The 23,322-nt window shown below is 40.3% G+C and overlaps 1 protein-coding gene and 1 long non-coding RNA gene across 13 annotated transcripts in view; both read left to right on the forward strand.

The window, feature by feature from the left end:
- Positions 1–23,322, forward strand: part of NPAS3 (neuronal PAS domain protein 3) — a 634,645-nt gene that overhangs the window by 20,790 nt on the left and 590,533 nt on the right. The gene's annotated exons all lie outside the window — the stretch shown is intronic.
- LOC310766806 overlaps positions 14,439–23,322 on the forward strand; it is a 33,161-nt gene continuing 24,277 nt past the window's right edge. Inside the window, exon 1 of the long non-coding RNA XR_014550418.1 lies at positions 14,439–15,099. This is a non-coding gene — a long non-coding RNA (uncharacterized lncRNA). The remainder of the gene's footprint in view (positions 15,100–23,322) is intronic.

Genomic DNA, 23,322 nt, shown 5'->3' on the forward strand with positions numbered 1-23,322 from the left:
ATCATTCTGTGCCATTTTCAGCTCTAGCTTCTTTCACATTAATCCTTATATTAAACAAAGCGTCCTAGCTATTTTACAAAAATTATATTATTTTACAAAATTTTTAAAATTATATTTCCTAGTCATTTTTATGTTGCATGAGCAACATTCCTTGGAGTAGAATTTGAGTATGTAAAAGCCATTGCTTTTCAGTCCATGTGGTGCAATCCTAAGCTTGTTTACACAGAAGTAAATCTCACTGAACTCAGTATATTTACTGAGTAATTCTGCTTATGATTGCAGTCTTGGGTATCTGTCTTGTACTCAGTTCCGGCCTATTTGCCTGTGTACCTCAATCTACTTGGATGCGCAGGGGCTCTTCAGTTTCTCAGGCAGAGAAACTTCTTCCACGTTGCCTGCTATGATCCTTCTTACTGGATCATTCTAACATGGAACCTTCTGCAGACAAGCTCTGTGCATACTAGTGAGGTATGGATATGTTCTTCATACCCTTCAGTATAAAATTACACATTAATCTTAACTTTTCTTGCAAGTCACCTCAAACCCTTAATGGAGGGACGAGGTATAATTGGCCCCAATTAGAAAGGGGTCTGTGAACATGCAAGACAGCAGCAGCAGCAGGAGCGAGGTTGGGATTCCTCCCCTTAAGCAGGTGGGTTTGGGGTGGGTGGTTTTGCAGAGCACATAGTCACTGACGACTTGTTGCTGCACTTGCCCCCCCCTCCATTTCCAACTGGGGAAGAGCAATGTTGTGGTAGCCAGGTAGTCAGCTTTGAAGCTCAGTGGGTGACGTTGGGTCAGTCACTATCTCTTAGCCTAACCACCTCAAAGGGCTGTTGTGAAGATAAAAGTGATGGGGGTAACTATGTACACTGTCTTGAGGGAAGGTGGAATATAAGAGCAGTGACAGCATACGCTCCATTTCACCCTCTCACTTCCTGCTGGACAGCTTTCTAGTACTGTAAATGGAAAAGGAAAGGGTATTGTGTGTTTTAACATACAGGTTGGGCTGAATGGGCCCCATCCAGAGAAAGTCAGTTGCACATAAGCTTAATTTAAATGGAAGTCATTCTGTGGATTAGGACCATGTGTTTGGATCAAGACGTTATGTTGGAATAGGAAAGATTTGTATTAAGTAACTGTTCTGTACAGGCGTTCCCATGTTATGTTGGATACGTTCCAAGACGTTATGTTGGAATAGGAAAGATTTGTATTAAGTAACTGTTCTGCACAGGCGTTCCCATCTTCCTGCAGTCCACTTGGTACTTTGTTGGTGGAGGAGGAGTTAGATTGCTGAGTGATGGTGATAATAAAGTATTCTTTCATCCAGTGTGAGTACTGCTAGACTGAGAAAGAGATCCATCTTTAGATTTCATTTCTGATATTGCCAGTTTCTTAGACTGTCATCAGAGAAGATTTTTGAAGGCCTTGTTTTAGCATTGAATAGTTCTGTGTTCCTTTTTTAAATAATTACTTTCATCTCATTGTAGCAATGTGTTTGAAGGTACAGGTCAATAAGGATGATCGCATTCTGAATTTCATGATCTGTGTAGTGGAACAAATTGAAAGCAAAGCCTGTATCAATCACTGTGAAGGGAGGGTTAATTGTTACTGCTTCTCAAGCCTCTGGACAGATAAACCAGTAATGAAATACTTATTGCTCTGATATGAGGATGCTAAAGGAGGAAACAATTGGAAACAAGCAGTCTTCAAAGATAACAAAAAGGCATTTTTTTAAAGTAGAACTAAAGCGGGACTGTGCATATCGTCAGTGTTAACTTTCAAAAGTAATATTATTTTGAGTACCACAGCTTCTAATAATTTTAGAAATGGCTGTATGTCTAAGAGAAAACAAACATCTAGCCTTAAGTAATCATGAGTTTGAAAGATCTTATGCAAATAATTAGAAATATTTTACGTAGTCTGAAGTTTATATAACTGCTGTGCATTAAGCATTTCCATTTGTTTTTATTTTTTATTTGTGGTATGTTCCATATTTCTAGAATATTTATATATATAGATTTTAACACAGCTGTATTTACTAAATCCAGTATGTTTTGTCATCGTATGAAAGCTTTTTGTCTACTGTTGATGAGCACAGTAAAGGAATGTTTTAAAGGCAGAAAAAGTGAGGTGAAGATGAGTTCAGCAAAATAAATTATAGCATTATAGTAAATATTTAACCATTTCCAGGGTGCCTACTTGATATTTAAACATCTGTTAGTTACTTATATGTTGAAATATATGCAAAAATATTTAGCCAAATTGAAGTCTTAGGCCCATGACAATCATCTCAACACAGTGGGTAGTTCTGAAAATTAATGAGAATGATAATACTGTAAAGACTGTTCCAGAGTTTGCCCAAATTCATTATCTAAGACTCTTGTTAAGAACATCTCAAAGAATTTTAACCAGGAAAATATATTAATGGTTCAAAACCATTTCTCAAAACGCTGATTTAGAAAAGTATAATGGGATTATATATGCAAGAGCTATAGTTAGCAACACAAATAACACAGGAGAAGGGCATTATATGAGGACACATTATCCCAACAGATAGTTTTTGACTTTGATTTTCAGCTATAGATGTCAAGCTTCTCTTGTTGATTTATATTTTGGAAGCTGTGGGTAGTATGACCATAGATAATTTACAGTGATTTTTTTAAAGTAGCTGGAGTCACTCAGGGCCCCATCTTCACAGGCCAGGTGGGAAAAAACCTGCAGGGCAGGGAGCAGGTGTTCCTGGAATCACAGCCAAGAGCTGAGGCACCCAAACTCTCAGCCATTCCAAATCCTGCTGAATAGTGTGGCTCAAGGACAATTCAATCTGCTGAACCAAATCATTCTCCTTAAGGTGTAAAAGCAAGATGTTGGACACTAGTGTGGAAAGCAACTAGCAAAGGGTAGATAACAACTCACATCATGCCACTTTTGCCCACCCAGTGAAGAGATGCCCATCTACTCATTTGCAGCTATGGTCCCACACTGGAGCAACTTGCCCTCCATTGTGCCCAGAATAGCGTAGAATGACCACAGATGTGTATCCAAATCGAGCGAGGCAAACCTGCCAAGAAGGAAAGAGCAATAAACATCAGATAGGTAACAAACAGCAATACCTCTCCACTGAACTAATTCAAAGGCAGTAGTAGTTTTTAAAGGCAGCAGAGCACCATCTGCCTATTGGTGTAATACTTGCATCATCCACACTCACAAGGGCCACTTGCTTTCTCCCTTCTCAAATGGTTCTTCAATCAGGGATACTTGTGTTAAAGCAATCTTCATATGTATCACTTCTGTTGGATGAATAACTTGGGTGTAAACTTGATCTGCATCCAAATGCACCAGGAAGCGTGGAAGCCGACAGCATTATTTTTAATAGGCTATATATTTCAGATGTGTGTTACACTGAAATAAATGGTTGTAGGCAGCATTTGCACTTGATTACATGTTTACATATACATTAAACTTTCTAAAACCTCCTGTTCCTGTGATTATTACATACACATATATTTATTTTGGATCGATGGAACTGCTGGAAGGAGTGCTCTAAACAGAAAGCGGCTGACTGGTCCCCCTATCGTTGAGAGGTCCAGGTATGCCCAAATTCGTTTCATTTTCCACCCTGGGCCCATTTTGGCATATGGGACACCTTTACTCATATAGAGCAGTGTTTCCCAACCTTGGGCCTCCAGCTGTTTTTGGACTACAATTCCCATCATCCCTGACCACTGGTCTTGCTAGCTAAGGTTGATGGGAGTTGTAGTCCAAAAACCGCTGGAGGCCCAAGGTTGGGAAACACTGATATAGAGCACCGGGGGTGTGGGGGGCTGTGGAGAGAACCCTCAGGCTACCACAATCTTCAGTTGACTAGGAAGTCCATTTCAGCCAAGCCACATTTACTTACACCTGACACCCTATATGATGTCAGGTGGGACAGGTTGAGACTGAAAGTAAGACTCATACTCCTGTCTCATTCTTTATATGACACACACACACACACACACACACACACACACACACACACACACAACTATCTCTACAAAGAGTGATAAACAAGTGAGAGCGATAGAGAGCTGTGTGTCATATATGGAATGAGATCAGAGTACCTGGCTTGGTTTCAGCTGTACACTTTTTACACAGAACTTGTGTCTAATGGTACCAAAGTTAGGAGCAAATTCATGTTAACTAAATTAGTTCAGTATAGCAGTTGATGTAATCCATACCACATGAAAATGTAATGAGTACTTTGACATTTTTTGTTAATTTATCCCTTGTTGTGGGGGCAGGGGAGTCTGGCACCTATAATATGCCTGGTTTGGGGATGGATATAATGCAATGCCTTTGGGCACCATTGTGAAGTCCCTGCAGTAATTTTCACGAGTGCTAGAAGTTAGTGATCATTGTAGATGTTTCTGAACCAGAGCCTAACCTTCAGATTGGAAACTTTTGCTGTGTAGAATATTACTAATACATACTCCAGCCACAGGCCAGCTAACATGGAGTCAAATGGAGCATGATCCAGAGATACTGCTCAGTAATGATTTCACTGACACTTATTAGAAATTCTGAGTGACTAAGTCACTAAAACACACAGACACAATCTAGTCGCTCATGAGCAATGCAGATTTTATGTTGGCACTTTTGTAGATGAGATAGTTTTTAATGAGACTCTGGACAATATATTTGTAGATTTACTTGCAGGTTATAGACATGTTCACAAGTAGTGGAAGTGGGCAGAGAAGATAGGTGGTGGTGAGATGATGTGGAGGAGGAGTGACCCAAGGTGAGGATGGGTGAATAAGAACTGCAGAGAGGAAGATGGGAATCTCAGCTTGCCATTTATGCTTGAAGAGCTTGCTTTACTTCTTTCCCCCTTCCATAGACCTAGCGCACAGAGTTTGCTCACCATAGAAAACCTGAGACCAAACCATATGGAACAGGAAAAAAATAATGATAGGGATACATACAATGTGTGATAAAATGCCACGGCTATAAGATCACTATAATTTAAGTGCTAATCTGGTTCTTAAATGCTGCATTTTACCTAGTTATTAAAGCTAAACCCAAACTCATTAACTGGGATTTTGATTTGGCTGGGACTGAACTGGCTCAAATTTACTGTTCAAGTTGTAGTAGTATCCAGTGAGAACACACTCTCTAGAGAGGCATAAATAATTTCATGCTTTGAGGAGCTTGCACTCAAATTGTTGCCATATTTTTCTGGCTAGTAAGTCTTTTTTAATATGTATTCATTTTACTGTAGATTTGTATTTTGCCACGGTAATTTTCTAGCATCAAACATGGTTTAACTTTACATTTGGCATTTATGTGCCATTTTTGCTAGAGAAGTTTCATTGATGTGAAACTTCAGTAATGTCTTGAATCTTGTGATGAAAGAAGGCAAGATACATGGTTAAATATTAAACATTCATGTAATAGATTCCAGTTAACATAAGAATAAATAAAAACAACAAATACATTTGAAGAGCTTGAACTCATTTGAAGAATTCTAAGCTTGTAACTACATGATATTCTTTGTGGAAAGAAGATAGGTGCATAAAATGTGATTGATAAGAGCTTCGGGCAATAATTTTTTTAAAATTGTAATGTTCTCTTTACATTTACACTAGAATTTTTCAGGATGAAAAGTTCAATAAAATAGAACTGATTATCTAGTTTTCAGGTACATAGCTCTTCAGAATCAATAAATGCCTATTTCCTGGCCTTTAAAAAAAATAAATGTTGCTAGTAAACATTTTAAAAAAGAGATAAATCAAAAATGTATTTCTAACGATAGGTGAGTCAAGCACATTTTAAACATGTAATCTATCTTGGAATTAAAAACAAATATTTTTTAATGCAGTTTGCGTTTCTTGTTTTCCAAAAAGTTAGTTTTTGTCGGTCTCACAGGGACTAAAGGTTTATTTAAGGAAGGGCTATACTAATAATGCATGATTACAGCCAAATAGTTTTTAAACCTGGCCATAAGAATGGTTGCAGAGGAAATGTCTTTAAGGAAAACCGCAGGTGTGGCCACATCACACTTACCAGAGTTATGTGCATCTTACAGTGTAGTATGACACAACTGTCTTGTCCAGTCTAGCACTGTTACAGTCAAATGTGGGTGGCATTATGTTGAAAGTTAGAAGTGTGACTGCTTTGGAAGAAGCCCCATTCACTTTGTAGATACTGAATGTCGCAGTTTGTGATAGGTGTTGGAACAGGGAGAGATTTGATTCAATTCACATTTAAAAGGTGAGCGTATCTGTTTTGCAGATCCTTCAAGATGGTCTCGTATCTAAGTGCTATGTTTGTTTACATAAGACATGCATTTGTGTGAAAGTGGAAGCTTGTAATATCAAACGAAGGCCACAGTATTAATTTCACTTACCAATTTTCTTGAATCTCAGGCCATCCAGTGGCAATGTTCCACTACCCCATCACACCCTCCATAACACTCTCACATCCTTTTTATCATGAGCCTTGAGGCATCGCTGGGCTCAGGCATGGAGTGGCAGAGACAGAAGAGGAAGGTGAAATGGGGTGTGTGCATGTCTGCAAGCAGGAAATGGAGGCTGTAGGAGGCAGGTACTTCTCACTCCCAAGATATGGGTGCTCTGGATTAGATGGGGAGTGCCTGAGCATTGAGGCTGTTGTGCCTTACTACCTGTTGCTGTGCATGTGCTTTCTACTCTGCATCAATATAGATCCCTTCCTTGATGTCAAGAAAGAGCCCCGCTGTTGTTGTCTGAGTGGCAGCCAGGACAGTTTTTCCCTTACAGTTCCTTTCAAGTTCTGCCAATTCTTCACAGCCCTTCTAGTTCAAACTAATTCCAGCTTGTCAACATGTCACTAACCCACAGTACATCACGGATGCCTTTCTGGCATTAAGTGCAAACATAGGCATCATATTTCACACAGATTCTGGCTGACCAGTACTTTTTCTAGCCCAGTAAGGCCTTCATTGGTAAAAGGCTCCCTGAGCCAAGCATGATATTATTCTTACCTGGAAGGTCAAGGTGTATGTTATGGACGGGAGTTACCTGCACATGGAGTGAAAGCATGTCCCAAGGATTGTGGTGATACTTCTTCCAGGTTGGTTCTCTCTCTCTCTCTTCCATTCCTACTGGTTAATTCTACATGCTAATAGCTTCTATTATGAGAGCCAGTGTGGTGTAGTGGTTAAGAGCGGTAGACTTGTAATCTGGTGAACCCGGTTCGCTTCCCCGCTCCTCCACATGCAGCTGCTGGGTGACCTTGGGCTAGTCACACTTCTCTGAAGTCTCTCAGCCCCACTCACCTCACAGAGTGTTTGTTGTGGGGGAGGAAGGGAAAAGGAGATTGTTAGCCGCTTTGAGACTCCTTCGGGTAGTGATAAAGCGGGATATAAAATCCAAACTCCTCCTCCTCTTCTTCTTCTCCTTCTTCTTCTTCTTCTTCTTCTTCTTCTTCTTCTTCTTCTTCTTCTTCTTCTTCTTCTTGCCTGGGGTTCCCCAAATCATGGATCTAACCCTGCTTAAGACAATCACTTAATTATGCAACATGACATGCAGCCCCGGAGAAGCTGTTTACATTCAACAGGCTGCATAATCTGTAGCCTGCCAACCTGGCCCACTGGCAATATATTATGGCCTGCTCGTTCCTTAACAGCTGCCTTCTTTTTGCAGTTCCAGGCACCCTGCAAAACCAGGTGGTATTCTGTGCCCTTGGTGACTCGCCTTCCATGGTTGATTTGATGTGCTTTGATGGGTAACAAGTTGTGCAGGCAGGCCTGGCATAAAACTTTCCCCAAGTGTTTTTACTCAGTGATTTCAATGAGTATCACTGATGGCGTGGTGGTCTTGTGGCAAAGGAGAAGATGAGGGTTGCAATGTACCTATTGTTTCACACTTCCCCCGCAATTCAGTTGTAACACCATCAATGCAATATTAGAGAAATATTTTTTAAAATCTCACCTTTCACATTATCTGTAATCTTATGCAGAAGATGCCTTGATAAGAAATAACTAAACCACCAACCAGTGAATTGGTTGCTTTGATGGCATTAAAAGACAACATTGATTTGAGTCCAAGTGCAATGCTGCAAGTCTCCAAGACTGAAAACTGTGCAGGATTAGGAATATATGAAATTGCCTTGCTCTCAGTTTAAGGATCCATACTAGCATTTGTTGTGTATTGAGGAAATTGCTTTAAAGGACCCTTACCACTGCACCGTCTTGAGCATGAGTTACCTCAAGCTCAGGCACCAATGTGATGTCTTTTCTGTGTCTGTCAAATGTGTGGTTTTGGACTATAAATATATGTAAACTGTTGGGTATAAGCTGATTTTGCAGCATTGTAGCTATCCCATCCCCCTTTCTGGCCAAGAATCTTCCAGCTCAGTTTTATATCTTGGTCAGTTCCTATTTTCTGTGTGAAATTACTTAACATGAACAAATAGGCTTAATAGACATCCTCTCTGCTTTCATTGTGAGGCAACGGGGGGAAATACAGTATGTGGCGGCATAAATGAGAACATGATTTATAGGGGACTTATACTATACATTAGTTTGCAATTGTTGAACTGTAGGAAAGGAAACTGAGTATTCTGTTATTAAAAGGCTGCTTTCCTGAACAAAAAAGCCAGATAGTTTTCAACTGAGAGAGAATATGTATCACAGATACATAATACGTATCTCAGATATTCGTATTTTGCCTCAAGTATGCTTTTTTGTCCATATATCAATCATATTAGCAGGCCAGGCAACACCTTGTACTGGATCTTTATGGCCTCATCATTTTATATAAACAAGGACCGCCACATGTCCAAATATTGCCTGATTTCATCACAACTGTACATTTATATCATTAAAGAAGTTCAGAAAGAGGTGCTAGCTATCCTGCAAGTCAGAAAGGTTTTAGCTGTGACATAAATGCATGGGCTCACTTTATTCTGGTATTTGCACTGGCAGATACTTGGTGGTGGTGTATTAACATTGACAAGGCTGTATTATCATCTGCTGGTAGTGCTGCCTTGTTCTTAGGCGTAGAATTGTTTGTTTTAATTATTGTACTGCATATGATATTTTCATGGCTGAAGTAGCTATGGTTGTAAACTGCATCAAAAGCCTATAAATGGGCTATAAGGTTAGGTAAACAAATGTATTTAAATTAATTATTTAGTGGTATTAGGATGTGATGCTGAGGTATCTGAAAATGGTGTTCCGTTTTTTGCTAGCTCTGGATAGCATTCTTGCATTTGGTTTTGCTTCCTTCTTAGAAATTCCCACTTCAACAGCACAATTTGGTATCCTTCGCCGAAGAACTTATGTGGAATCTGAAAACCTATGCAGTTATTGGAGGCCAGCACATTTTACTGAAAACTGACCAGTCGTCTCCGCTAGCTCAGCCTCTTGGGGTTAATTTCAGTCGCTTGTGAATCTTCTGTTCTGCTTGCTGGAACAGGAAGAAAAGTCTTTTGTTTAAAGGTTCTGAACTCCAACCTTTCCTCAATATTTCTATTCACAGACTGACAACTGGGATTTCCCTCTTGTTCTAAATTTTGATACTTCAGCAGTAGTATCATGAAAGTTAAGTAGCCGACAGTTTTCTTTCTGCTGTAGATTATCCTGCCCTGAACCACTTCTTAAGCATCATCACATCCTAGCACTGATAAGAGAGATGGAAATAGAAACTTACATTTTCCAGATGTTGTGAGAAGCTGCCTGAAACTTCTAGAAGGACTGAGACTAAGAGGAGGCTTAGTCTTGGAGTATCTGAGGTACAAGTGAGTGTAAAAGGGTCTGGTGATGTTTGGGAATGGAAAGCTGGTATTAAAAGCAAATGAGCATATGTGCAGGTTAGAGCAACCTTGTCCCGTCCAGATGTTCTAGAGTACAACTTCTGTCAGCCTCACCCAGTATCGCCAATGATCAAGGATAATGGTAGTTATAGTCCAAAACATTTGCAGGAGTTTGGAAAAGGCTTGTTTAGAAAAAAGCTGATTGATGAAAGGATTTATTCTTTTTAAATCATTTCTGCTGTGTTTTCACATTGAGTGCTGAAGAAGGCCTTCCCCATCAAAGGGTGTTTGATTCACGATTTCCTCACTAGACCCGTATATAATGTCAGAGGTCAATTATTCTACCATAGGTTTAGAACCACAGTATGTGGTGTGGCCAAATGAAAGGCATTATCTTGAAAGCTTGTAGTCTGGGAAGTTAAAGGAGGAGGATATCTTCTTCCACAGAAAATATATGCATATAGATTATAAGGCTGTGGAATAAAACTTCCTATCCAAACTTTCTGCTTTTGCTCTTCATGGGTTAGAGTGAGTAGTTTATTTCTGCTGTGAAGAATTACCTGTCAAGGAATTTAGGGCAGAGTGGCTGAAGAGAGAACTGCCCTCCAGATGATTCCTATGCTTATTCTCAAGTCTGCGAGAGGCAGATACATCAGAGGAGAGCCTGTCTGAGAAGTATTTTGCCACTCCAAGGAGGCACAGGAAGTGCCAGTAAAGATTTGTTTGAGCAACACAGGAAGTGCCAATGAAACTATAACATCTGACTGTGCTAAATGGATCACCAAATGGAAATGCACTTTGAGGAGCCTGTTATCACATAGCTTGGAAACTGAGCAATGTTTGACTGAAGGTGGGTTCCTTACTTAGTGAAGCCCTTAGTTATCACCCCTAATTACATGATTGGGCTTAAAAGCAAACCCCTTTGGCCTGGCACATCAGAATCCAAGGACACAAAAGATGTTCCAAGTCATAGTCTTGGGCACATGAATTTTCAGCCCTATCAGGAGTGTTAGATGGTTTTCTGATGAGTCTCAGGACCTTGTGGAATGGAATAGTATAGCACCCACAAGGGTAGCTATCGTAGTGGATACTTTACCTTGACAGTTATTTCACTCCCTTTAAAATGTTTTTTTAATTATCATTTTCAATAACAAGAACAATCAATTTACAACAACATTGACATTTTTTACAATACTGCATTCCGCCTTTTTAAGAAGAAACCTTCTGCACCATAGGCAACAGCAACAGAAGGAACTGAACAAAAAATAAAAAAATAATGACCACCTGTTTTGAAAACACTGAAGAAATAAAATTGCCCGTATCTAAACACAGATTAAGATCCACAAGAAAAAAAAACTTGGAGGATGTTCTTCAAGCTACTGTTTTTCAAGCACTCAAATTAAAACTGGTCAGAATACTCATCTTAACAAGAGAGTTGGCTAGTATTCTCAGATGATGGGTTGAGCAGCTGCAGAATTGATTTGTGAGGCAGCAGAGGCCACAAAGATTCATAGATTTAGGACCATGTCTCTCTGAAAACTGCTTGCTAATTTTTACCACACTTTGCATCAAGTGGTGTTCAGCCTCACTGAATATTTGGAACTTTCCAACAGCCGAGACTAAACTTCTTCCCATTTCAAACAAATGTTCCTAGTTGATGGTGCTATAGATTAAGACATATACCAACAAACTGGAATGTGTGCAGAGAAAGGCAACAGAGATTGTTGGGGCCTGGGAATGGTTGTATGATGGAATCTTAATAGAGTTGATTATGATTAGCCTTAAGAAGAGGCAATATGACAGCTATGTTTGAATATTTTAAGAGTTGTTGCATAGTTGATGGGCCAAATTTATTTTCTGTTGCTTCAAAGGGTAAAACTTGTGCAAGAATAGATGGGCTTGGATTCAATGATAGATTTTCAGTTAAATTCATATCAATTAGAGCTTGCTAAATTATTTATTATTTATTATTTCCCACAAATTGTGTCTTCTTCTAAAAAGCATACAGGAACTTCAGATTGCAAGCACACCAATCAGGAAGGAAGGCAATACTCAGTGTATGACATACATAAAACCTGGCTGAAACTTGTATCTTGCTGCTCAGTTCAGGTCTTTTCCAGGTGGTCACTTTAGAGAGAGATAAATGCTCAACTCTTTTCTCAATTGACGCATGGGATGTAGACAGTTTCTCTTGAGGTTGCATATATTTTTTGAAAATATTACACCCAAAATACAATATTGTTGCAGAGAAAAAATGTGTGATTCATTTTCCTGACTGTTGATTAAGTCTACAGAAGTCAATTGTCAGTTTCACACCTATCCCTCCAGCAATGAGATTTCTTACTTCACCTTGAGATTTTAGCTGGCTTCATTGCTGAGATGAAACTGACAAGGCTTCTTCAGAATCCTCTTCAGAGTAGTTGATTTCAGCTCCCTTGTGTTTGTTAGACTAAGGGTGCTGTTCCAAACAAATTTATTTGGACATAAATCTCTTTGAAAATTTTTTTCTTTCCAGTAGCACCTTAAAGACCAACTATTATTTATTATAATAAATAATGTTGTGTGCATGCACACGAAAGCTCATACCAAGAACTAACTTAGTTGGTCTTTAAGGTGCTACTGGAAAGAAAAAAATTTTTTTTTGTTTTGACTATGGCAGACCAACACGGCTACCTATCTGTAAATAAATCTCTTTGGTATCACTGAAATTTACTTCCTAATAAATATGGTTAGGATTGGGTTGCAAACATTTCCACCCTTTCATGCTCTGGAAAGCATATAATTCTGCCTTAAATAAAAAAAAAGGGAGTGAGCAGTGTGGAAATTCATTTTCCGCACCCCAGAATAAGGTTGTATATCCTGCAGCATTTAGAATGTGTGAACAGGCCATCACACTGTTGCTTTTAAATTGTGAGGAGTATCCTAAAAATATAAAATGTGATTGAGATGCATTTTGAACATCAGGAAAATGATATGCTGGCTTACAGCATTTTGCCCATAATAGTCAAAATTTGTATTGATATATATGGAATAAAAAGAAAACAGATGATGTCAATCCAGTCAATTGCTTTTGAGGTCTGATCCCAATGGTAGGGGAAAGAAAATTAGAATAACTTTGATATATTTGTTAACTACTGAGATAAAGTTTAAAGCAAAGGCACTCTCTTTAAAGTGTTAATATCTGTGGATGAGCTAACACTATGATAGTTCAAAATTCAAGCTATCTATTTGAGATTTACGGAGTTCCCCATAAACTTCAGTTGCTTCATATTATTATTTATTTGATTTCTTGCCCACCCTACACCACAAGGCAGGCTACAAGAATTTAAAATGTAGTATTAAAATCAGCTTAAAACAAATGCAGTCAAAAGAATAGGGTGGGTCCTAAAAATATATCATGTGTCCAAGGCCAAGGTAAACAGATGTGTCTGAATTCCTGTGCAGGGCTTCAGAAAAATCACAGAAGCATTAAAATGCGTGCAGCATTGTAACCATCATGCAACTCAATGCTATCCATTTTTATTTGGAATTGGGCTTCATTGATTTCAGTCAAATTTACTTCACTCTATATGTTGTTGTACATTGAGCACAGAAGTGCATGTCCGAAAACCATTTTACTCTAATAAGTTGTATGTACCTGCTACTAAAGGATATCTAACCATTTTCACCACCTAGGAGACTTGGTAACACATGAGTTTATGAAACAAACATTTATTTCGCCTTCCATCCTGTAGTCATTACTTTTGCCTTGACATCTAGGTGATAGCAGTTTTTTCTTTGCCCCCAGTCCAAAACGACATGTGAGAGAGAGTGGAAGGAGCACTTGTGCTTCTTTGAGATAGCACCACCAGTTACTGCCTTCAAAATTGAATAGTCATGAATATCTAACAAGGATTTGGGAACGATCCTTAGTTGAGGGGTGGCACATGTTTGGCATGCTCAAAGTCCAAGCCTAAATGCCTGGCATGTCCAGCTTCATTTCTTTTCACCTCAGATCCTGGAAGAGCCTCTGTCTGTCTGAGTAGGAAGTACAGGGAAAGATGGGCTAAAATACTCAGCCACATGGCCTAACCTGGTACTTTGAAAACAGGAGAAGCATTTCATTAAGCTAATAACAGAAGTGTTTTATTAAGTTGATTTTGTGGGTTTATAAAAAACGAAATAAGATATTATGTGCCAAGATACTTGTGGCTTTTTGAATATTGTAAAAATACTTCCTGTTCTCTTTCCACACAAAAAGCAGAGAGGGGTGAAAAATGAACTGTTATCCCTAAGTATGTGTTTTAAAATTGACATTTTTCAAATGTGTTACTGCTGAAGAAATGACTAATTGATATTTTTTTTAAAAGACGAAAGGAAGAAACGCTTAAGATGGATGATATATTGCTTCCAGTTTCACTCAATGTAGTAAGGAACATGGATGCTGTATAAAGGAAACTAAAGCTTAGGTGTCCAAGAATTGGGAGACACTCCATCTCTTTGCAGTCCAAGCCCCTTTACTGCCCATCCACACTCTGGATCACTTCGGCCACCCCTTCTATCCGGTTGTCTTGCACCTGGGCTCCTGGGTGACTTTAAACTCCCTGTAGCACCTAAGTCACACAGGCCTCCCACCTTGCATGGAGTCACACCTCTTCACCCCCCTCCCCCTGTTAGCAGCTGGTCAGTTCTACCAAACCGCTAGTTCCACTTCAGGCTTTGTCACTGCTCCATTGGGTCAAGCCAATCAAGGAGTGTTGCTGACCCTCCCTTCATTTCGGCTCTGGCACACCTCACTCACAAGCCCCCCTCCAGGAAACACAAATTCCGCTTCAGACACCAGCGTTGCACCGCCACCCCACTCTCCGCACAGTGCGAGATTGTTCTGGTCGAGTTTAAAAGCAGATCTTCCCAGTTTGGTGTATGGTGGGGGAATTGAAATCATGCTTCCTCTCCAACCCCACCTAGCATTGGAGCTATATTTGATCTGTCTGCTCATCATCTCTCAAAATCATGGGTACCAGTTTCATAGACAGCTTCAGCATGTGCTGGGCTCTCCTTACGTAGCACCCTTTCTGAACTAAACTTAAAGTGCTGGTTTTCACCTAAGAGCCATAAGCTGTTCAAGACCGCAATACCTCAAGGATCATCTTTTCCCATATGAACTGACCCGGACCCTGCGATCATCGTCTGAGGTTATTCTGTGTGTGCCAGCTCCACATGAGGTCCAGAGGGTGGCAACATAAGAACGGGCTTTTTCTGTAGTGGCTCCTTGTTTCTGGAATGCTTTCCCCAGGGAGACTCACCTGGCCACCATCATTATACATTTTGAGGCACCAGGTGAAATAGTTTCTCTTTAACCAGGACTTTAGCTGATTAACATTCTATGTGCTTTTAAATGTGTTTGTGGGAGGGGTGTGTGTTACTGGTTTGTTTTGTTTTCTTGTTTTTGTTATGTATACTTTGTTTTTATTTTGTATTTTTATGCTGTGATTCACCCTTGGATGAAAAGCAGTACAGTGGTACCTCGGGTTACACACACTTCAGGTTACAGACGCTTCAGGTTACAGACTCCGCTAACCCAGAAATATGACCTTGGGTTAAGAACTTAGCTTCAGGATGAGAACAGGAATCATGCAGCTGCGGCGCAGCGGCAGCGGGAGGCCCCATTAGCTAAAGTGGTACCTCAGGTTAAGAACAGTTTCAGGTTAAGAACGGACCTCCGGAACGAATTAAGTTCTTAACCCAAGATATCACTGTATACAAATTTAAGATATTAAATAAAGAAATAAAATAGATCTTATGTGCTCCCCATTTCATGTGTACAAGTGCCCCTCTAGCCAGGGCTTTTTTTTTTTAATGAAACAGGCACAGCAGTACGGCTACCATCCCCCATCTGTTGTGTGCAAATCAGATATTACACTATTGTCACTGAAAATGGTCTTATGGGAATATCATTCAAAGGTTAAAATGAGTTTGGAACATACTTTGACGGATTGTGCCGAAAAGCCCAAAGAGAAGTTGACATGAAAGCTGACTTGGTAGCATGAAATTTATGAAATCATTATTGACTGACAGGTTGGAGGCAGTGTAAACAATCAGGCTGAGGAGAGGATCTGACTCTGAGAAAACCAATTTCCAAATAAGAAATTACGGTGCATGGTTTTGATTGAGTTTTACCTCAGCTAAAATAATGAAGATTGCCTGTTAAATTTTTTCCAGCATGGTGAATTATAGTGCAGAATCCATTGTTATTAAAAGGTGGGTTTTGTTGTTCTTCTTCTTGTTGTTGTCAGCTACAACAATTTCAAAAGAGCACAATCCGTGTGAAAGAATGAATAAAATTCAGGGAGTAGCATCAAGGACTTTGGAGCTCAGAAAACTGAGTTTGGCAGTGCTAATTTGTATTAAAGTTGTTGTTGCATGACAGCAGGAAAAAGATTTAATGCTTGCCACCTGAATCAAGCCATGGAACATTGGTTTCTATAACTGCCATGAATTTGAATCAAGGCCAGTATCTCTAAATTTGAAATAAACTGATACTGTCTTGAGGGAGAGAAAAAAATAGGCCACTTATGTGTGGGAAGGTATTTAGAAAATAGTATTTCAATTTAATTTTTAGCAGTATATATATTTCACATTATTAACACCCTGGCCTGTTTTGCTCTTTTCTGTTAGAGGTGTATATATAGATGAGAATGTTTTGCCCCAAAGCCATTTATTATCAGCACAACAGCCCTAAACAAGCAGTGATTTTCACACAACCACCGGTTCCAGTTTATACCCCCACTGTCACGGTGCAGCCATTCTACCAGAATGTCTTTTTCTCCCTTTCGTTTTGTTACTGCACAGATGGCAAGAATAAGAATTCGTGCTAAAGTGGTGGTAAGGCAGTGTCTCTGCTTTCCAGGATATGGGTTCTGAGGTCTGAGTTTCACCTTGGCAAAATCCAGCCCCACCCCAAAGCATGATCTTTGGGTTTCGAAGAGAAGCAGATATTTCTAATCACTGTCGCTGTGAGCCTCAACAGGAGACTATTGTAGTTGCTCTTTGGCAATGGGAAATAAATCTTTCTCTCTCTCTCATGTAGTGTATGGTAGCTGCTTTAAAACTCGAATCTGTGGTAGCTTTGGGCTTGGGGAGGTATTCGGGTGAAGCCACACCAGATGTTTAAAACACATCCAGTGCAGATTTAAAGCACATGACCCCCCCCAAAGAATCATGGGAGCTGTAGTTTGTTAAGAGTGCTGGGAATTGTAGTTTTCAAAGGGTGAAACTGCAGTCCCTAGAATTCTGTGGGGGAAGTCATGTGCTTTAAATGTATGTGTGGAACCATGTAATGGTGCAGACCTCAACCATTACCACACCCGCCCCTTCCCGTTCTCTCAGAACTGTCTTCTTTGACAACCAGTTGTTTGTCTACTTCAGCATTCTGATTCTGATTCTAGCAACAGCTTAATAAATAGGGATAATTCACAAGGCCCTTATAGATTTCTGTTGTGGTTTGTCCTCAGCATCAAGTAACCACTTAGCGGCTGGGCTATAAAATGACAATATTTCTGTTATTACAGCCATCATGGGTCAGTTTCAAAGCAGATCCATACAATATGCAGTTGTGTGATTCTCCCTGCACAAAATGTAAACCCCACTGGTTTTTGAAGTAACAGTACGTTTGCACCCATTCTGCTGCTGTTTGGCTGTGGTTCTGTGACAGTCCACAAGTGTTCTCCTGTCATTCTGCTATCCCAGTCGCCTTCCACAGACCTCAGTACTTCATCCGTTTTGTTCATGACTGCTTTAAGAGAGATTACACTGGTATATATCCCGGTGGATGATTGCAAAGCAGTTTCTATTCATGTATCTCACTTGTTGGGAATAATGTTTCTTGTTTGCTGCTGTCCCATATTTTGCTTTCATTTGGCAAACCGAGCCAATTGACACAGACAGGGGGGCAGGCGGCAGCAGATTAACTTGTTTGTCTCACTGACGGGCACACCAATCCATCTGTTGTTGCCACCACCCAGCCATCTCTTGTGGGGCTCTCTAGAGCACCAGCCTCATTCCTATGCCTGAGAGAATGGCTACTTTTCTGTGGCTAGCTAGAAGTTCTTTCAATGACATTTAAAAGAGGATTTCTAGCTGCCTTGCAAAAGTGACAATGGTGGTTATCCCACTGTCTAAGGCCACCTTGATCAGAATGCCCTTCTATTTAAAAGCAAGTGGTGGGGGAGAGGAGGAGGATTGGCAGGAGTGCAGCGGTGGAGCTGTCTGCTTCAGGTGGCACAATGTCTTGCGCTAGCCCTTATGAGGAGGAAAGGCACTTGACTGGTTGTTGCTATGGAACCACATCACAGTCTTTTGACTTGCTTGTCTGATCTACATCCACACTCATCCCTCTCCACCCATTTTTCTTTCATCTACAGCATGCAGACCAAGAACTTTGAAATATGGACACTGATTCATGCTTAAAGTACAGTTAAAGGGTCAGGCACTATTTGAGAATTGTACTGTCTCAAATCAAAATGTGAAAACAGTGAAAATTCTGGTCAAATCAGAAACCGTCAGGTCTGTCCAAGAAGAAGAAAGGCATATATCAAGGTACACTCAGCAGAAGTTGGTACGTTGTGCAGAAATAGTAGTAAGATCAAGCAAGATCAAAGATAATCCAGTAGACAATATGGAATCACCTTGCCAGTCTTCATGCAACAGAGATACCCAAAATAAAGATGCTGGTTTTGGTGATCAGTAGACTCTCAGACAGATGTGGCAAGGCAGGTAAATATGAGAAGCAGCAAGGAAGTTTTGGCTACAGCTAGACTAGGAGTCAGTCTGTATACTGAACAGGTGTACCAGGGATTGGCTTGCTTGCTTCTGAGCTTTACTCAGTATGCTGCCTGATTCTGAATGAGCAGTTTTGACAAGATGTTAATAGGTCTGGAGTCTTGAATTGCATGTATTGCCTTTGCTCCGCCTGGCAATGTAGGCAGAGCTGCTCTGTGACAGCCACTTGGTCCTGTTTCAGGCAAATGTGATGACAGAGAGCATACAGGCTAATACAGAACTGTAACATCCTAGAATGGGTCAGAACAGTAGAGGATGCACAACTGATTTGTGCTAAAAGCTTTGAATGGTTAAATATTAAACTCTTGTAGATTGATTTGATATACCAGCTTTTAGAGTGCTAAAGAAACTGTTAAAAGTGAGCTGTGATGAAACGAGGAGCATCTTCTTGTTAGAATTTTTACCTGGAGTTTCTAGTTTCAGTTCAATTTAAGAAGGACGGATTTTTGATCCATTATGTGAATTCATCAGCATCCTGGTCCTACACTTCTGGTTTTAAATACAGCTTTTATTAACGTCCCCAAGGATTGCTCTGGAAGAAGCTTTGGAAGAAGGAAGGAAATAAATGCAGTAGACATTTTAAATGGCTGATGAAATTTGGAGACCCAGAAAGTAGCTAACCAACTCAAATTATTTGATGTCTTTGTTGTAATATAACATGCTTTCTTGAGTTGTCTTTCATGTCCCTGATGGAGCCCTGAGGATATACTCCATCTCAACCTGCTTTAACCTTTTGCCATGCTCAAAGAGGCAGACTCCTTGGCGTGGAGGATGGGAATCTCTTTGGAACCTATCAGTGCTTCTCCTTAATCAGTTGAAGTGCTGTCTGTATGATAACAAGAGTCGTCCCTCTCACCCCAGGTTGTGCCAGCCTGAGAGGCTAGAGACAGACTGGAAATTTAACCTACATCTGTGGCATGGTAATACTGAGCATATCCTCTGGGCAGGTAGGCCAGAGTTGAAACTTAAAATGATTTTTTTTAAAGGAATGTCTTCAATTTGAAACGCCCCAGGGCTCAAACCATTTTGTGAAACTTCCAGGCTTTAAAAATAGCAACATTGAGGTTGAGTGTTTTTTTAAAAAATGAAAAAACTAAAGTGAACACTCATAAATAGGATTAATATAAAGTTCTAAAAAAGGAGTTAAATTATTTCCAAAAGGATATATGAGGGGGAAAATATGTCAACATTTATTGTCGTCACCCAGTTGCCAGTAGTCTAGATTATTGGGTTAGCACCCCAGGATTCATAAAATTAAACTGATGAGCAGTTAAGTCTAATCTTATATAGTGAGTGATTTCCCCACTACCACCACAATTAAAATATTTTCTCAGTTAAAGGACAAAGTTTGTTTCATGTGCAGCTCACCAGACACTTGGAAACACAATATTATTAAAAATGCACCATAAAAGTATAGATACATTTTTAGCATTGCCTATAACATCTATCTTCTTCATTCCCACAATAGCGCAGTGCAATTAATGATTACTGTTCCCAGAGCTAGTAAAAAACCAAGTTCCTGGCTCAGCTATGTGATGTTACTCATCAAGGCCTATTGTTTCAGAATCAAGCCTAGAACCCCAGAGTGGGATTCACCTAATTAATCCCATCAGCAGAAGCCCTGTGCAAGGACTTCCACTTGTGCTGTGAGGATTTCCTCCCCTCTCCTCCCCCCCTCCCATGTGCCCTTTTACCATTGGTTCTGGGAGGGCTGAGAGAACCACTGAAACAGCATGTTGTAAGGAGGAGACAGTGATCATTTCTTTTGTCAAGCCAAAATCCTTGCGTTGATGGAATGATTGGAGGAGTGTGGCGTTGAATTCCTTCCCCTGGTTTTGGAGCACACTAATAGTTCTGTACTTTTGTTCCAAACTGATTCCCCTTCCCCATTTAATTCATTTCGGCCTTAAAATATTTTCTTATAGCAGCCCTAAAACAGAGTAACTGGAGTCATACCAAAATGTGAATAGCAGGAAAATGACTATCTGTGATAACACATGGTTGTAGAAACGAGTGTCTGCGGTAGGGATTTCTGGATGTGTTTTGTGTGTGAAAAGTGCATGAGGCATTCATCTACCTAGGCCAAGTACTTGTTTGCAATGATGTAACTTTTTTAGATGGAGTAGTTTTTCCGTGGTGCTGCTGCCCTGCAGAGCTGAAAGTAAGTTATGAATGCAGTACTGTTCAAGAGTAGAAAGGTTTGCTTGGAAGAGAGCGGTGTGCCTGGGCCCCTACTATTGAGAAGATGCCAGTCAGGAATGAAAAAGTCTTTCATGAAACGATAGCTGACTTCCTTGTGATACAGTACAATAATGCAAAGAATTTCAAATCCAGCTAATGTGTGAAAATAAACACAATACTTTTAAACTTCAGGGGAAGTATTTGCTTTTAATTGGATGATATTAACTGATCACATCTAAAAAATAAAGTTGTCTCTCTCTCTCTACTGTCTTCTCTAAATGAAAAAAAAAAAACTAAATCGGGCATTTATAACTCTGCTTGTTCTGAATTCTCTTTTGGTGCTTCTTGGTTGTAAGTACAAAAGAAGTCTTCTGAGAAGGAAGGCTTTGAGCATGACATCAGAATAAAGGAATGCTCCTCACAATGCAGTGTATTAACAGTACTGCTGGTTTAAAATAATGTTGTTGTTTTAAAAAACAACCAAGTTAGAAGCAAAAGTTCAGAAAGAAAACGCAACAAGTCATTTTCATCAACCTTTTCCTATTTGTGAGAAGGTGATTTGTAAGACTTTTCATTTAAAGTGTTTGTTGTGATATGAAATGCTACTTTAAGTAAATAAGTTGATCTGCTATGTGAAAGGCTGTGAATCTAGGGACTGTAGATGAAAGGAACTTGTGAAAACTACCTATGAATGGCCATGATCCACATATCTCTTATGCAACTAATCTGCTGGGGGGGGGGGGATATTATAAACAATAGCACAGATACCAGAACCTGTCCTCACACCCTCATTAAGAAAGAAAGCCCTAGTTCACAAATCTTCGATGCAGCTCATGATTTGTCTGGAGAGCTAACCACAAGCCTCTGTTCAGATTAAGCTCTAAGCCAAACCATGGTTTAATTTAGCGAAGTGCAGTAGCAAAACGATTGGGAAGAAGCAAAGCAGCTGAGACCTGCTTGTTCCTTCATTCCTCTAAGTGTGAACTGAGTCACTCTAGAAATACCCGTTGCCTATAGCATTGCAGGGAGTTCAGCTTGTGGCTTGGCTATGGTAGGGTGGGGTTTCTTCCTCCTTCTCAGCTATAGTGCGGAAGGAGGGGCCATTCTTGGCCTCTTCTGTTGCATTGGAAGTTGGGAAATGCTCAAAGGCTTCCAGAGCCAATCATGAGCAAGCAGAGGGGTGTGGCTTTGGGGTGGTCTGTTCCCTGGCTTTTTAAGCCAGCCACATGGAGTGGAAGCTAGGCAGTCTTCATTGAATTCCCCACCCACCCTTTATGATGGCCATTAATGGGGTAAGGTGGTTAGTAGGCGTGCTCAGTTAGTAGGATGTTATCAGTCACCGTATTTGGGGCCAGGACTAATTGGGCCCATCTGTGGGTTTTGCCTACCTCATAGCAATTGTCCCAACTTTCTGGCAGATGAGGCATTGGGTTGGATCCAGGTGGGTAGGGGGTTGCCCTCATCCTGCCATAAAGGGTGATCCACTTAGAGGAGCCTGGGGAGGTGCTTCCTTTCCAGGTGCTCAACTCAGGGGCAGAAGGGCCTTAGCACCCACTACCAGTGGTCAGGGGGTGTGTGACTCCCAGATACGATGCACGTTGTAGGGTGACCCCTGACAGTGGTCAACTCCTGCTGTCCATCCAGTACCAAAACTTGCATACATCTGTAATCAATAAAGCTGTGGCCTTCTTTGATCCCAGCACTTGTGTCTTGTGTCTTATTTTATTTGTTAACTGTGTGTTGAATGCCTACCCACCAAACCCTGGCTTCACTGTACCTGCCAAAGCACCTTCTAATCAGTCCAGCACATAAAATATGCCTCAGGCTTGGATTTTTAAAAAATCAGTGCTCTTATCTGCACTGATGGTAGATTTTCAGGTCTGGGTCTTTGCACAACACAGATTTAGTTCAGCTTTTCGTGGAAAAAGTGTGGAACGGCTGTTCCTCATGTGCAAAGCATATGTGTATGGTGATCAAGGTATCGTGTAGTCTGCTCTCGATCCACAATTAACACTTTTGCATCCTATTAATTCCAGTTGGAGAGTTAAGGCATGGTCACATGGTCACATCTGTCATATTGAAATTAGTTGAATTTTAAAGTGCTTTATATTAATGATTAATTTACAATAATACTGGGTTAGATACAAGGGTTGTGTGAGCTGAAGGCCACTTCTGCAGTTAATCTTTTTTTCTCAACCATAGCTCCCTATACTCCCAAAAAGCCCTTTTAGAGGCTTAAATGGCCTTCCTGAATGGTTTACATTGTGTTGTGGGATGCTGCAGTGGAAGGGATGAATTTTCTAGCTGACTTATATTTAAGAGATTCCGTGATATCACAATCTGCTGCAGAGAGACTATTCCGGAATTTCGCAGATGTACTATTTATAAACCTTTTTCATATTTCCTATCAAAGTTGTACAGTCGTACCTTGGAAGTCGAACTGAATCCCTTCCAGAAGTCAGTTCAACTTCCAAAAAGTTAAAAAACCAAAGTGTGGCTTCTGATTGGCTGCAGGAAGCTCCTGCAGCCAATCAGAAGCCT

Source organism: Podarcis filfolensis (genome assembly GCF_964270895.1).
Source record: "Podarcis filfolensis genome assembly, chromosome: 1".
Classification (NCBI taxonomy): domain Eukaryota; kingdom Metazoa; phylum Chordata; class Lepidosauria; order Squamata; family Lacertidae; genus Podarcis; species Podarcis filfolensis.